This window comes from Leucopleurus acutus (assembly GCF_964270905.1).
Source record: "Leucopleurus acutus genome assembly, chromosome: 4".
NCBI lineage: Eukaryota > Metazoa > Chordata > Mammalia > Artiodactyla > Delphinidae > Leucopleurus > Leucopleurus acutus.
Genome location: NC_139146.1, coordinates 67,926,654 through 67,942,641, shown reverse-complemented (window position 1 = coordinate 67,942,641; position 15,988 = coordinate 67,926,654). Strand labels below are relative to the sequence as shown.

Genomic DNA, 15,988 nt, shown 5'->3' with positions numbered 1-15,988 from the left:
TGTTTATATATTTTCTTTTCCTGATGTAACAGAATGTAGTTTTTCACTTCTATCTTCTCAGCCATTTGAATATGTTGTATCTCTAATTTTTAGTTGATATTTTGTAAATAGTCATACTTTCTCTTATAATTATAATTTTTATTTATGTTTCATGTTTTGTTGTTGTTTTATAGACCAGAAACAACAACAGTTTGGGCGTTTTGATTTTGGTGTGTGTGCCTTCATTGACTCACCATAAATGGAAATAAATAAAATGCTCTCTATTTAAGTATGACATGCTTCTTGACTTTAAGGAGGTATGTTTTGTTACTGATTGTGTAATTGAGTAATAATGAAAATTACCAGATAAATTTTCAATTCTATGAAGATGATATTTTTTCTTGTTTGTTTTATTGATATGTTAGTTTATTAGAGAGTCTAATATTAAGCCATTTCATATTTGTGAGATGAATCCTTATTGGTATTTTTCATTATTGTTTTAATATTCAATTCAATTCACTAATACTTTATTCAAACATTTAAAATTTTGTTTTATAAATCTTCAGTAATTTCTTCTGTTGTGTTCAGAGGTCCTTTGAGGTTATAATCTTCTCATTGAATCAGGAGATGCTTTCCTTCTTTTCCATTCTCTAAAAGACTATCATTTTTCTTGTATCTATATCTATATTGCACCTGTAACAGGTACTGTCTGGTCTGGAAAGCATAACAAATTCACTAATAATTCTCAATTCACTAATAAAACTGTCATTCTTGCAGAAGATCCTTTCTTATTTTTAAAATGTCTTCTGTGACTAGTGGTCTTTTCATGGTTTTCAGAATTTATGTTTGCTTACTTGTTCTTGTTAAGTATTTCACTTAAAAATAATTTTCCATTTCATTGAGATAATCAACTCTGTTAGCATAGACTGGTACATAATATCATATTTTTCAAATATCAATAGTTCATATGTGTTATATGTACATTTTTATTGCTAACTTTACTTGTGCTTTCTAGATAGAGCATTAAAAAATCTTTTGCCAGAACCAATTATTGTATTTAATTGTCCATTTGAATACTTTTGTTATCTAAAACCTTATTTTCATGGTATTATCCCTTGGCTGATGAAAAATTAATCATTTTTCTAATTTGCCTATTATGTGTTAGTGTTTAAAAATTTTTGATATTTGTTATCCTCATTTTGGTTGTATTCTAGGTAATTTGCAGTTGTATGTTTGGATTTCACTTTGATTATAAAGCAATTGAGCAAAGTATTTCAAAATTTCCAATGTATATTTATTTATTTCATGCCCCCAGTTCCAAATATTTATGGTTTTCATTTTGATGTTTTATTCTTTTGTGATCAGACTGTATACATTAGAGTACATTCTGGATTTTTAAAATTCTTATGTTTAAGAATTTTCTCATATTATTGTATATTCTCCTCAAACCTATATTTTAAAAGTTTGCATATTATTACATCATATGGTTGATTGAAATTTTTTCCATAAATTTACAATTCAAACCCTATGGCTTTCATTAATATAGTTAATGCCATGGCAAATATCCTTGCAAATAAAACTGTGTGCCCATATCTCATTATTTTCTTAGGATAAACTTCTAGAACTTGTATTACTAGGTAAAATTGTCATGAACATGAACATTTAATACAAAAAAAGAACAAAAAGCCTGGTGAGGGTTTTGTTTGAACATGTCGAATTTAATTTCTTCTTATACTATGCTGTGGTTAGAAAATGTCTTGTACAATTTCTACTTTGGAATTTATTGAAGGTTTCTTGGTGGCTTAGTGCAACAAAATGTATGCTTCATGATGAAGCGAATTTTTCCTTTTGTTCTTTGCTGTATTCCAGTTACTAGGAGAGTGCCTGGCATGGAGTAGACACCTAATGTATTGAGTGACTTTTTAAAAATGTTCAGTGGCTTATTGGAATAAAAAGTATAATATCTCTCTGTAGAGTGCTAAGTTGAATACACTGTAGCTGTTAACTCAGCTGTATTAATTCTATTCTTCAAATTCTGCCCTAATTTCTGCCTTCTTAATTGACAATAAATTGGTAGTGCTATTTAGAGTTGCATTTTTTTCAGTTTTTCTCATACTTCTAATAGTCTTTGCACCATATATTTTGATGATACCTTTTTAGTGTATAAAGGATTATGAATATTAGATCTTTCTATGCATATTAATTTTTAAATATATAAAGTGATCGACCTTCTTTCCTTTAATTTCTTTGGCAATTAATAATGTAGCCACTACTCCTTTTTACATTTGGATTTGCCTTATGTTTTTGCATTTTATTTTTAAAACTTTTCTGTCAAACGACTGTCCATCTCCATATCATCAGGCTCATTCACCTCCATACATCACATCTTTAGCTCAGCTGCTATATTATCTTTATTTTCTAATCTCTTACATATTATCAGATAAAGTGATCATTTAATAAATGTGTGGAGAAGTGGATGAGTGATGGGGTCAGTTTCGAGTAGTCATCACGGTCTTCCTTGAAGGACTGTCAGTTACGTATTGTCCTTAAGTATTAACTGAACACTTGACCTTAGTTACACCCAGCTTGTGCTCAGCTCTACCTTTGAGAATTGAATTACTGCTGTGCGTCACTGGGAGGATATGGGTAAAGCACAGTATTTGAGAAGTATTGAGTTATGTCTTTAATACAGTAGCACAGGTTTTTATTCAGAATATTTCCAATAAAAGGCTTCCCTTAATTTACTGGTGACTTATTTAAGCACATGATATTTTCTATACAGTCTGCTGTTCTATATAATTAGAGTCATAATATTCATTTTAGGACTCACATCTTTCCTGGTCTCTGTATTAGATTTCCTGTCTCTATCTTCAATATCAATGAAGAGATACAGTGTCTTCCAAGGTCTAATAAATTACCCACATGTCTTATGAGGTACTCATTCCACTGTCTCCATATGGGTAAAATGAGAAGGCTTCAGTGGATTCAGTTGGTTATTTGGGCCATTTAACAACAACAACAACAACGACGAAGAATGGCATTGTTCTCTATTCAGTTGTGCAAATAGTTGAAAATATGGCAGGCATATTGAAATGAATCCATCATTACATTTAGTCTCAGTGTTTGTCTACCAAGTGGCTCTCTACTGGAGATGATTTTGCTTCCTAGGGGATATTTGACAACATCTGAAGACATTTTCAGTTGTAGCAACTGGGGAAATTTAAAAAGTATGTAGAGGGTAAAGACCAGGGATGCCAGTAAACATGCTATAGTTCACAGGATAGCATCCCTCAACAAAGAATTATCCAACCCCAAATGTCAATAGTGCCAAGGAAGAGAATCGCTGGCCTCTCATATAAAACAAAAGGCATTTTTGAAAGAGTGATATGAATATGGGATATGTGTGCTGTGTGGTCTGATAAAAATATAATCATTCAAGATGGAATTAGTATGATGGATTTGTCTTTTCCTAACTACTGAGATTTTTTTAAAGAGAAAGATGAATACAGTAAGAAAGAATCTCCTCTTTTATTTATACTTGTCTTGCCTACTTCATAAGTGGCAAAAGCAAGTGAGAGAATGAGAAACTGTGGAAGTTCTTTGTAAGAAGTAAAATAGTACATGAATATAAGGTAGAATTGCAGATAAAGGCATTCAAGTCAATAACCATTTGTTAAGCACCTATGCTGTGTGATTCCACTGAGAATAAAACTATTGACTAATATTCCATTCTCTTCTGTGTTCAAAGACTGAAATTTATAGACTTGTTATGAATAACTTTTAGAAGTGGAGATAATTGATTTGAAACAATGTTTAAGGTATTTGTATAATAGCCATGTGTGACAGATCAGGCTGAAGTTACTGGACCATGTTTCTCTCATCTTCATTCCAACAGAGCAGATCCACTGTCATCTGTTAGACATGTACTGTACAGACTGTGTTTGAAAAAGTCGACTGTTAAGAAGATTAGTTTGAAAAACACTAGTTGATCTACTCCAAGTCCTTCTAGAACAGTATGGAGGTTCCTTAAAAAACTAAAAATAGAACTACCATATGACCCAGCAATCCCACTACTGGGCATATACCCTGAGAAAACCATAATTCAAAAGAACACATGTACCCCAATGTTCATTGCAGCACTATTTACAATAGCCAGGACATGCAAACAACCTAAATGTCCAATGACAGATGAATGAATAAAGAAGATGTGGTACATATATACAATGGAATATTACTCAGCCTTAAAAAGGAATGAAATTGGGTCATTTGTAGAGATGTCAATGGACCTAGAGTCTTTCATAGAGTAAAGTCAGAAAGAGAAAAACAAATATCGCATATTAATGCATATATGTGGAATCTAGAAAAATGGTACAGATCAACCTTTTTGCAGGGCAGGAATAGAGACGCAGATGTAGAGAACAGACATGTGGACATAGGGTGGGAAGGGGAGGGTAGGACGAATTGGGAGATTAGGATTGACATATATACACTACCATGCATAAAATAGATAGCTAGCGGAAACATGCAATAAAGCACAGGAAGCTCAGCTCGGTGCTCTGTGATGACCTAGATGGGCAGGATGAGGGGGTGGGAGGGAGGTCCAAGAGGGAGGGAATATAGATGTACATATAGCTGATTCACTTCATTGTATAGCAGAAACTAACACAACATTGTAAAGCAATTATACTCCAAAAAAAGAATATTGAAATTTAGAAGATGTGACTTACTGGAGATTGTGTAGCTAGAAATTAATTGAACAGTCAGTGAAATTTAGGTCTTCTGACTCCTTAGAGTGTTTCTTTTCACAAATTGCATTAAACTTTATACCTGTCAAAGCATGATGATCTGAGAGAAATTTGGCCTGTGTTTTACTTGAGGGTATCCATTAGTTTCTGTGGAGTAACTGTATAATAACTCTTTATCATTTGTGACTTATTTCAGGCTTTTGAAAAATCGGTCTCTGAATGAAACAGTTATTTGCATGGATTCTTGTAGGGTTGCCTTTTCTCTCTCCACCCCTCTCTGTCTCTGTCTTTCTGTCTGTCAGTCTTTCTCTCTCTCTCTCTCTCTCTCTCTCTCTCTCTCTCTCTCTCTATATATATATATATATATATATATATATATATATATTTCTGTAGTTTGCTTCTGTAAATTGCTATCTCCAAATCAACAAGGAAGATGAAAGATGAACAGTGAATTTTTCTACTCAAAAATGGCAGTGAGGGGCTTCCCTGATGGTTCAGTGGTTGAGAGTATGCCGATGCAGGGAACATGGGTTCGTGCCCCGGTCTGGGAAGATCCCACATGCCGCAGAACGGCTGGGCCCGTGAGCCATGGCCGCTGAGCCTGCGCGTCCGGAGCCTGTGCTCCGCAACGGAAGAGGCCACAACAGTGAGAGGCCCGCGTACCGCAAAAAAAAAAAAAGAAAAAAGAAAGAAACATGTAAAATGGGAGAGGTGACTTTTTCTCAAAGTTTTCAGAATATTACCTACAAAACTTCATCTTTGCCAGAAATGCAATTAATTTGTGAATGACATTTTTGGTATCTACACATGTTTTAAATAAGACAGATTTTAGAAGAAAAAATAGCAAAATTGTTTTCTATCTTGAAAAACAAAAAGTAGAGAATTTATCCTTAAAACTATTGAGACCCATTAATTATCATAAGTTCTTAAAGTAATATTTACTTATCTGATGTAATGTTCCAAAAGGAGCACTCTGGTTCTTATGGTACCTACGCAGTATCCAAACAGTTAGCAAGATTTTAAGAGAGATATTTCAGTGTCAATATGTAGATGGAAATACAAAAGCCCTGGGACCATAAGTGACTTGTACAATATATCAACTAAGTGGCTATAGGATGGGGACGAGAACCCAGTTCTCTTTTTTCTTTACTCCTTAGCTGCCAGGGAGTGATGGGCGAACTCAGTTTCTACTGACAGTCAGTAATGAAGTAAATCTCAGAACTCTGTGGAGATTAATGGATTTTCCAAAGTAACTTGCGGGTAGTTAAGATTAGACTGAATAAAAGCTGGAACTATTTCCCCTAGCTGAGTTCAGCCACATCTACTATTTGTTGAAGCTTAAGAGCAACTCTCAGGATGCCACTGATTATTTAGCAGCTTGATTCTCATGGTCTTTGCTAGCACAGAATAGTTAATGGAAAATCATCTAAATTTATTTTTAATGAGTTCTTACTATGCATAATAATATCAATATATTTTATGGATGCCTTCCATGAGAAAATTGCTAGAAGCTAAGAGAAGAATCATGTAGTAGGACCATATCATTGGATTTACCAGAGTATATATTAACAAAGTGGTCATGCAATTCTCAGTTGTGCAAAGATCTCTCTCTAATTCAAATATGTTTGCTGGAGTCAGAATAAGACATTTAGTAGATGTTAGGAAAACTCCTTTAAAGATAAGTCAATTACAACATGGTTGCCATTGTCATCAACAAATTTAGCAACTATGTGGTTTATTTTTATGTTGATACTTTGTGCAGAGTGCCATCTACAACCAATAAATCTATTTTTTATGTATTTGTATTTGAAAATGAAGACAATACATAGGACAGTTAAATATTAGTAAAACTGTTAAATTATTAGTTGATATGAGATAGTGGCATTACTTTATTTTCCTATAAAAGAAATGTCCCTGAAGGAGTGTATAAATTGCCAATGAGCTTTCAAAATTAATATTTTAAAACTTAAAGTTACAAACTTTGGGGATTATAAATTGCTTAGAATAGTGTCTGAAGCAAAGCAAGTGTTCAGGAAATGATTACAGTTTGTAATGAATCATTAAATCTTCACAGTGCCTATATGAGTTACGACCTACTTTATTTACCGCTCCCCAACCCTGGCCCCATTCAACACATGAGGCTATCAAGGCATAGATATGCTGAGTAACTGCCCAGGATTGCACAGCTAAACAGCTAGGTAGTGGTGAAGCTGGCATGTGAGTACAGAAAGTCTGTCTCCAGAGACTGTGTTTTCTTAATTCCTACCTCTGTAAGTATTTAAATAAAATAATACTAATTATAATATTAATGATAATAATAAGTAACTTTATCTCAGGCTCTTCTGTTCTTTCTGAGCCTTGATTATTTTACTGTATCCTTAGGGTTTGCTGTCAGCTCAAATATTTGTAAAATCTCTTGCAACCAGAGCTACTGTGGAGCACATTATGCAAACATTCTTTATCAACCTGGTGTATTAATTAGGAAATACTTTATTTCCAGAAAAAGTAAAACAGAGACCTATAATTACGAGAAAATAGAAATGGTGAGGCTGAATTTAATGTGCTTAATACTTTACTTGGAAAAAATATTGGATTCTGAAACTAATATGTATGAAAAACTGATATAAGCCAGACTAAATTTTAAATTGTTTTTTGATGAATTGCCCAAACTGTTAAGAGAGAAATCACAGCAAAAGTTGTGCTTGTGATTTCACTTCATATGGAGGTTGAACTTCTTCCTATAAAAAATAAGAAAGTCTTTTGACCCCTGACTTTGTATGCTTCACTTGTTTGAACTGCACTTTTATTTTCTCACAAATTAAAACCATATCTTTCAGCAAAGAGCCCATTAAAGGAACAAATCTTCCTTGAAAATGCTCTGAAACAGTCTTCATTTTCATTCTTGTGTAATTTTATTTACAAACTGAGAGCCAACTGGAGCATGTCAGAAACAGCTGATGAGTAGATGAAGTAATGACTTCTTAGGCTAGTTTTCTTAGGTTAGTTAGTTCAAGGTTAGTTTTCTCATTTGGAAGAATAAAGGGATGAACAATATGAGGTGTTTAATTTCACTGTCAGAATACTTGTTACTCATGCATGGGAATCTTTCTGGAAAACAGCTTGCTTTAAAATGTTCAGATATTAGAAAGACAGGAGTATCATCCATGGCCATCCGTAGTAAATAACAAATAGGGAGAAAAGTAACTAGACAAACAAATAGGGCATAAAGCTGAGGAAGAAAGACACAACCTGTTTTATACCAAAAAAAAATAAGATTAGCTAAAATGTGAAAAATAAAATGGTGCTTAAGTTTTAAATTGTTTAGACAAATACAGTGAAGAGTGAAGGCAATTATCTCGGTAATTCAGGTCCCAAACCCTGTAAGTAAAATGTATGGGAATAGGCTTGAGGTTTTTATATTCTGAGGGATTTAAGTAATCACTTTCATCAAATCAGACTGGTTTAATCGTAATTCTAAACCCATAGAGGTTAAAAACATATCGCACAAAATAGAATCCTGTTTTTTTAGAAAAAATTAATCTAGGTGATAGACAGCTACTGAAACACACACACACACACACACACGTGCGCACACACACACATACAAAATCATGTTTAATCGTAGTGTGATTGGTGCTATGCTGTTGTTCCTGAGGGTAAAAATGACCCAAAATATGAAGTGTCGAATGTTAAAAATATACAAAAGGCTCATCACACATAGAATATGCCCAATTTACTCAATGAATCGAACACACAAAACCCCAGAACAATATAAAGTTGTGAACATAGCAGAGGAAGTAATGGCATACAAGGGATATGCATTTCAAACTGAATACTTTAGAGCACATCTCCTGCCTGGTCATTTGCACAGTGGTTGCCTTGTTCACATTTGTTTTTCCTGTATATTTAGAGATTCTATTTTGAGAAGTTATGCATTGAGTCTAGATTTTTCCCACCTCACCAGTGTTTGAAGCAGAAGAAACGTATATCTTATCTCTACAAGTTTCTTTCTGCCCTGTTTTGGATGTCTCGTGCCGTGTAACACTGGATTGATTATATACTGCATGAATTAAGGAGATGAAGATACACCTCCTTCTGTAGGGCTATTTATAAATATTTCTTAAGTATAGGGAGAGATTAAGATTTAAGCCAGCTGCTAATAACATTTGCAGGTATGGGACAAGAATATATACTATATGTATGAATATTTTAAATTGTATATCGAATTAGTAAATTATTAAATAAAACAGGTTTTACCTTTGTACCTTGACTAATATATTTTCATAAAAACTAGAATGCCAGGTTTCAATTTATAATTGTTAGACGCCTCAGAGTTCTATTCTAGAAGATGGCCGTGCTAGGAGAGCTTGCCCTCACACCCTCCCTCCTACAGTTTTTGAACTATTCTCTTTACCTTGAATTCCTTCTGTATTTTCAGGGGCCTTACATACACACATCTGAGGTATCTCAGCTTATATATCCAAACTCTTTGCAACCCTCCAAAGAGGCAATTGTGGCTAGAGATCTGCATTGGCTATATTCAGACAGACAATTGTATTTAAAGTTCTTTCTTCCAGAATTATAGAAATTTAGTTAAGCAACACTTAGAAATTCTTGCCTTAACCAAGATTGTTCCTTCCATCCTACTTTTTTCTCATGCCTATGTAATCTGATTTTTTAAACAATTTTGTATGATAGCTTGGCAGATGTATCACTGGATGGAGAAAATCAAGTTTAGGGATGTCAAGTGAGTTGCCTAAAATCACAGTTAGTATTGTAAAGCCAGCCTCAAATTGGACCATTCAGATTCCAAACCCTTACACTTAAAAAGAGAATAAATTGGTAAACTGTTAAGCAATCACACATTCAGAAATGTTAACAATTCTTAGGTTAAGAAAATAATATATCTACCAAAAGTCTCCAAGGGGAAACCAGTATCAATATTGAACATTAGCAGAAGAATCTTTATTCCTAACATACTATTGGGGACAATTATCCAGCCTAAGGGGCAATTGAAGGAATAGTTAATTAAGCAAACTTTGAAAGGTATTTTATGATGAATATTTATTACTCAATTTTAAGATTGCACACTAGGTATTGTCTACTACATATATCCGTTGTCAATATTTTATGACTATGCTGAAATGTCTCAGGAGCACTTGGGAAAAAATGAGAATGAAATTGTTTTCTGAGAGTTAAACTTTGAAGTCAACACATAGTAGATCAGCTCAGAGATATACAAAGTTGCCCTAAAGAGAAATACCAACTTCTTGAATTATAAGACTAAATTTAATTTAATTTCATATAGTAAAATATCAAAAGAAAGAATATGCCCTTAAGAAAGGATTTAGTCAGAAAATGAAGTATAGAAAAGAGAGGGTCCCAGAATTGATTTGACTGTGTCAATTCGAATATGGTCTAGAGAAGAAGGTGCCTTTTTCAACAAACTTTGAATATTCCTATCTCATTGGACAAGCCATCCCTAAAGTGAATATGTATACATCAGGCTGTCTTATCCTTCCATTCCATTGTTATCTCATTTATCTACCTCTCTTCATTTTAACTCAGTATTCTCTAGACCTTCTCTGATAAAGATTTTGTTTCTTGTATAGAACAGTCTCTATAGCTGATTATGCCTGCTGGGGTGATATAGATCATGTGATGATGATTTTTTGTTGTTATATATCAACCAGGAGGCATTCTAGTGTGTATAAAGGGACTATTAATTCTTCTCTCAGACTTATTTCTTATGAACAGAACACTGATATTTTTTACAATATTCCCAACAAGCAAAAAACACATTTTCCAATCTCTCTTGCAGGATGCTAAGGCTGGGAAAACAGAAAAATCAAAGGATTTTAGGACAATGGTAATATGGAGTTGTCACACCTTTCCTGAACTACTACTTACCTCTGAGCACTTTGTTATGTGAAAAAATAAAGTGAAACAGCTATATCCTTTGGACAAGCCACTGTAAAGTCTCTGTTGCCTGCACTCAAATACAAACCTGAGTGACGCAGTGAATCTTACAGTAAGCCTTTGGAAGACTGTTGTCATAAAGATGAGGATGGCAGATTAATTAATTAAATCAGCAAAAGATAATCAAGTACATACTGTATACAAGGTTCATGGTGGGAAATTGTGCATAAAACAGCCTTGATCCTGATCTAATTGCTCATACAGTAAAAAATAGGGGTTAAAGAGAGGATAGAAAGTGAGAATAAAAAGTACAAGTAAAACAGGTATTATGATAAATACTTTGAAGGAAATCGGTACAGAGTGAAGTGATAGGCAAAACGGGGTAGGAAGTGTTTACCCAGGGAGGTTGATGAAGGCTGCTGTGAGCACATGGCACTTTTGGAACACAAATGGAAGAAATGGAGCATGGGCATTGCAAGGAGCAGATTCTAGGCATGAAGAACAGCGTGTGCAGATCCATCTGGAAATGCCATTTTGTGAGGCCCCTGCTTCCACTATCAGGCTTCTCCTGTCACTCTAATCTTGTCCTTTTGCTTGCCTTCTTAAAATGTCTTAAACAAGGTACATTAGAAAAGAGGAGGTATTGATGGGCTTTTCTTAGAATCAGGAATAATGGATTTTGTTTCATTTCTCTCTCTTCCATTCTTCCAGTCACCATTGCATAGGGATTTATTATAGATTCAATAACCTTGGCTCCATTTTCTCACACACAACTGCTGCTTTACTGTTGTGCATCCAGTCTTTCAATTGCAAAACTTTTCCTGAAAATGAATTCTAGCAGAGTTTTCTAAGGCTGTAATTATGCTTCCAAAATAAAAATACTTTATTGGGTGAGGTCTATTTTTCAGTGATTCTCTCTACACCACCAAAATGTATGAAGTCTTATTTCATAATATTTACAGGGAAAAGGTACCAGTGACTAGGCATAGCTATATATCTGAATCATAACATGTATTCTTATAATTTAAGGCAATACCAGAATCTAAAGTGGATTTCTACTGAAGAAAATTCTGAAATATCCTTTTCTAAGTGCCTTTTAAAAAAACCTAGTTGCAAATAAAAAATTCCCTCCAGATCTGGAGTGCCCAAACATTTTCACAAAAGGATCATTTTCTTTATGTGAAATTGTATATGAAAGGATAGACATAAAATATAGGAGCGGATAAGAGTAACTTGCTGCAGGACTTGATGCTCTTTGGGAACAGGGCATAGGAGTGTCATTCTCTACTGGTCCACTTCTCATTGGAAATATCATTGAGACACAGGGAGAATGTGAAGAATATAGGATTGATTTTACAAACAGCTATACTTTTCAAATTTCAGGTCCATCAGTTTTTGGCATTGTGTAAACCTTTGCAAGTTACTGTTCTTATACTTGATTTTCTCATCTCTGAGAGGAATTAAATAATAGGTCTTCAATTTGAAGTGAGAATTTAACTAGAAATTTATCTATAAGAAGATCATGGCACAGGAGTGCATTATCTCTATTATTTTATTTTATTTTATTTTTTGCTTTTGAATCAGTATATTAAGGAGACATTCATACATTTCAAGAATTGCTTAAATTCTGATATCCAGATTTAAGCTTGTGAACATATGACTTTAAACATACAATTAAAGCTATTCATAATTTGCTATTCTACCAACATTAAATTACATTTACTTTGGAGCATAAGTTAAATGGTTTAAAGTAAGCCTGTAACATACCTGCAAAACACCTTCCTAACTCATACATGCAAATTACTTCTCATTACTCTAACCTCTAAGTTACCCTGCTCCAGAAGTGACTACTCTAAGGCTTACTGTGGTCCAAAGAGAAGGAAGAAAAAAAAAAGTAACCAGGACCAATAGCTAGATATATTTAAAAAAAGATGGCACAGCAGAAGGGAATGCAATCCTACAAGTGCAAGCCCTCAAGAAGCAGCACGTTATGTGATAAACCCCTTCTTTAGAAAGGTATCATTTCTATCACTGATACCACAGGCTAAATTATATAGCATGCCATCTTCAAGTAACAGTTGAGGCAATAGAATAAATGCAGAGGCATCACAATGAATCCCACTTAATACCACTATACAGACCAACACTTTTCTACAAATTCTTTGTCTGACTGCCAGTTAAATACAATTTTAACTTCATAGCTTAGCAATTAAGGGTCATACACTGAAGCCAATACATATACCTGGCATTTCAGTCTAAGCTATTCCATGTACATAGCTGAAATCAGTTACAAAGTATGGCCTAACAAATGCTAGGGGAAATTTTTTAAAGTAGTTTTTACAAGTATTAAACTTATCTTGCACACTGAAGTCATCATACATACAGGGCAAAGTCAGAGCTTTTATATTTGAGTTTATTCTTCATTTAACTTTTAAAACACTACTATAGTTGAATATTAAAACAAACAATAGCAAGTAGTGAGCATATTATGATTCTAGTCTTTCACTCAATCACTACTGCAAATAAAATGCCAGCAGTGAGTGTTATTCACTGGCCCCATTAGGAGGTCTGACACTGAACACCACCCCGAGGATGATGTTCATCATCCCCATATGCTTCTCCATTTTAATGGCGCCGTCTCTCCTGGTTTGGATCGAAGTCCACTAGTTCTACCTGGTCCATTTCATCAGTCTCTTCTACTTCCTTCCTCTCAGGTAGGAGTTTTTCCAGCAAAGAGAGTTTATCCGGGGGGAGAAAGCCATTCTCAGGAAAGTTTACCTTAAATTCAATGATTAGGCGACCCTTTTCATTGGTCTATGATAAATTGGCATGCCTTCATTTAGCACACACTTGATATCTCCATGCTTGACAGTCTGACCTGGATGAGAAGTGATGACTATGGTTCGGTTGTCAAGAGTAGATATTGGCTTTTGGAAGCCACACAATGCCTCAACCAGCTGTATGTCCAGACACATGAAAATGTCTTCTCCTTGTCGAGTAAAAACAGCATGGTCCTTCTGATCTAAAACGATGATAATATCTCCTGGCTCCAGTCCTGGTTCTTGGTCTACTTCACCATGGAATGTTATCTTCTGGCCACCTTTCATGCCTTTGTCAATATGAACTTCTAGAATTTTCTTCCCTCCAACTATCTTCCTTCCATTGCAGCTTTTACATCTATCTTTAGGACTGATCCGCTCCCCATGGTCCTGGCACTCTATGCAGACAGACTGAATTTGCTGAACCATTCCAGGTCCTATCTGATGAATTCTTATTTGCATTTCAGTACCTCGGCAATTGGGACAGCACTCTACTGCTCCTTTCTTACCACCTCGGCCTTCACATTTGTCACAAATCACATTCTTTTGCAGAGCTAGTTTTCTTGTTGCACCATTATATAAATCTTCTAAGGTTACTGTGAGTTGATGCACAACATTTTTGGCTCTCCTTTCTCTCTGCATCCTGCCTCCTCCTCCAAAACACATATCGAAGATGTCCACGGGGGAGCCCAAACCGCCACCTGCTCCACCTTCTTTAATTGCCTGCTCTCCTCCTTTGTCATATAATTCCCTTTTCTTTGCATCAGAGAGCACTTCGTAAGCTTGAGAAATCTGTTTAAACTTCTCTCCTTCATTTGGATTATCAGGGTGGTACTTCAAGGCCAGTTTCCTGTAAGCCTTTTTCAATTCTTCTTGGGTGGCATTGGGTTTGACCCCCAAAACATCATTATAAGTGGTTTCTTTCACCATTTCCTACAGCCGGTGAGAGGGACGATGCTGGTGTGGGGGAGCGGGAAGGAGCGCGTTGCCGTGCGCAGCTCGGGCAGCCGCCGCTCCTCCGCTTTTTCACCGAGCGTTCTGGAAAGTTCCGCCTGGAGCGCCGCAGCCGTCGTCTTTTGTAGCCGCTATTATTTTAAATTTAAAAATTGACTCTGTAGTCACAGCATCTTTCCCTGCAACTCTCTCACTCATGTTTTTACACTGTCATGCATTTTTAACCACAAAAGTATGCAGTCCCTAAACCCTCTACGTTTTCTCCACATCAGTCACCTCCTATTTTTACTTCCTTCCTATTCATCTTAAGCATCGCGGTCAAATTTCAGTTAGTGTTTTGCAAATCTCTTGGTTCTTTACTGGGTAAAACCCTGACTCTGGATAAATCTAGCTGTGTGCTTCTTCTGCACCCTTATTCAGAATGCTGAAAGCTGTTACAGAAAATTACAAACTGAAGCTTGTACTAAAAGAGTGGTGCCCACCCTCAGTTGGATCCTTAATGCTTCCTCGATAGTTCAGTGTTCTTTGAGTTCTTCTCTCTTCATTATCTATGGCAGCTATTCCAACCCTCTCTGAATTTCCAGGGCTAGCTAACACATAACACACATTCCCAGCTGTTTCCTCACATAGAAACTAAAAGTAAAGGATGAAAACCTTTGTGACTTACTGCTATCGATTTCTAGACTGTATCCACACTGCTCTTCCCTTCTCTCCTTCTGTCTACCATCTTATCTAAAGTGAATTCTTCCATCTCTACCCAGGATTCTACTCTTTTCTGCCTGTTCAAGGACACATTTCATAAATTAAACCCCCTCCTTTCCTTTTTCTTTCTTCAAATAAAATGTTTTTCTGTTTCAAACTTTTTTTCCACTGGATTTTAAAGATGATGTATTCACTTTAATCTTAAAAAGGAAAGGCAGCCATAAACATAAACCATAACCATAAAGAAGCAAACATGAGTCCACAATTTAATCATACTTTCCTGGTCACACACTGACCTATATCTCTCCTCTCCCTTACAATCAAACACCAGGAAGTTGTATGTGTATCTACTTCTTCAAATCTCAATCATTCCCCAAGCTACTGCTCTCTGCCCTCTTCCCCCACTATTCTACTTAACCTACTATCTACAAGGTAACCAATGACCTCCTTGTTTCTATGTCTAGAGCCACTTTTCCCCCACATTTCACTTGAATTCTCAGCAGTATTTAGCAATATTGATTATTACTTCTTGTAAAACTTTCTTCTTTGGAGTTTCATGTACCAGATGACAGCTTAAGCACCAGAATCTAGCTCACTTATTTCAAAAGCTTTTATAAATCAGTCAGAAATTTCACAAAAACAGAAGTTAAATACAGTTACAATAATAACAAGAAATAATTTATGTCAGTAATGAATCAGAAATTTCATAAAGTTGGGATATAGAAAGAAGATAGCATAAGATAAATGTAGAATATCCTGTAGATATCAGGGATAAGCAAAGACTTCCCAAGGAAGTCCAGAGATGCTCCAGGTTCAGAGTCAACAAATTCAAAGACCACTGGGAATCAACCAGATAATTTATTAAGTAAA

The 15,988-nt window shown here is 35.2% G+C and overlaps 1 protein-coding gene and 1 pseudogene across 2 annotated transcripts in view; one reads left to right on the top strand and one right to left on the bottom strand.

Moving 5' to 3' along the window:
• The window catches only part of KCTD8 (potassium channel tetramerization domain containing 8), a gene marked incomplete at both ends in the record, with an annotated part of 248,532 nt that overhangs the window by 125,298 nt on the left and 107,246 nt on the right, over positions 1-15,988 (top strand). The gene's annotated exons all lie outside the window — the stretch shown is intronic.
• LOC309961371 (dnaJ homolog subfamily A member 1-like) lies at positions 13,151-14,476 on the bottom strand (annotated as a pseudogene). Its single transcript has one exon. The product of its transcript is annotated as a dnaJ homolog subfamily A member 1-like (transcript).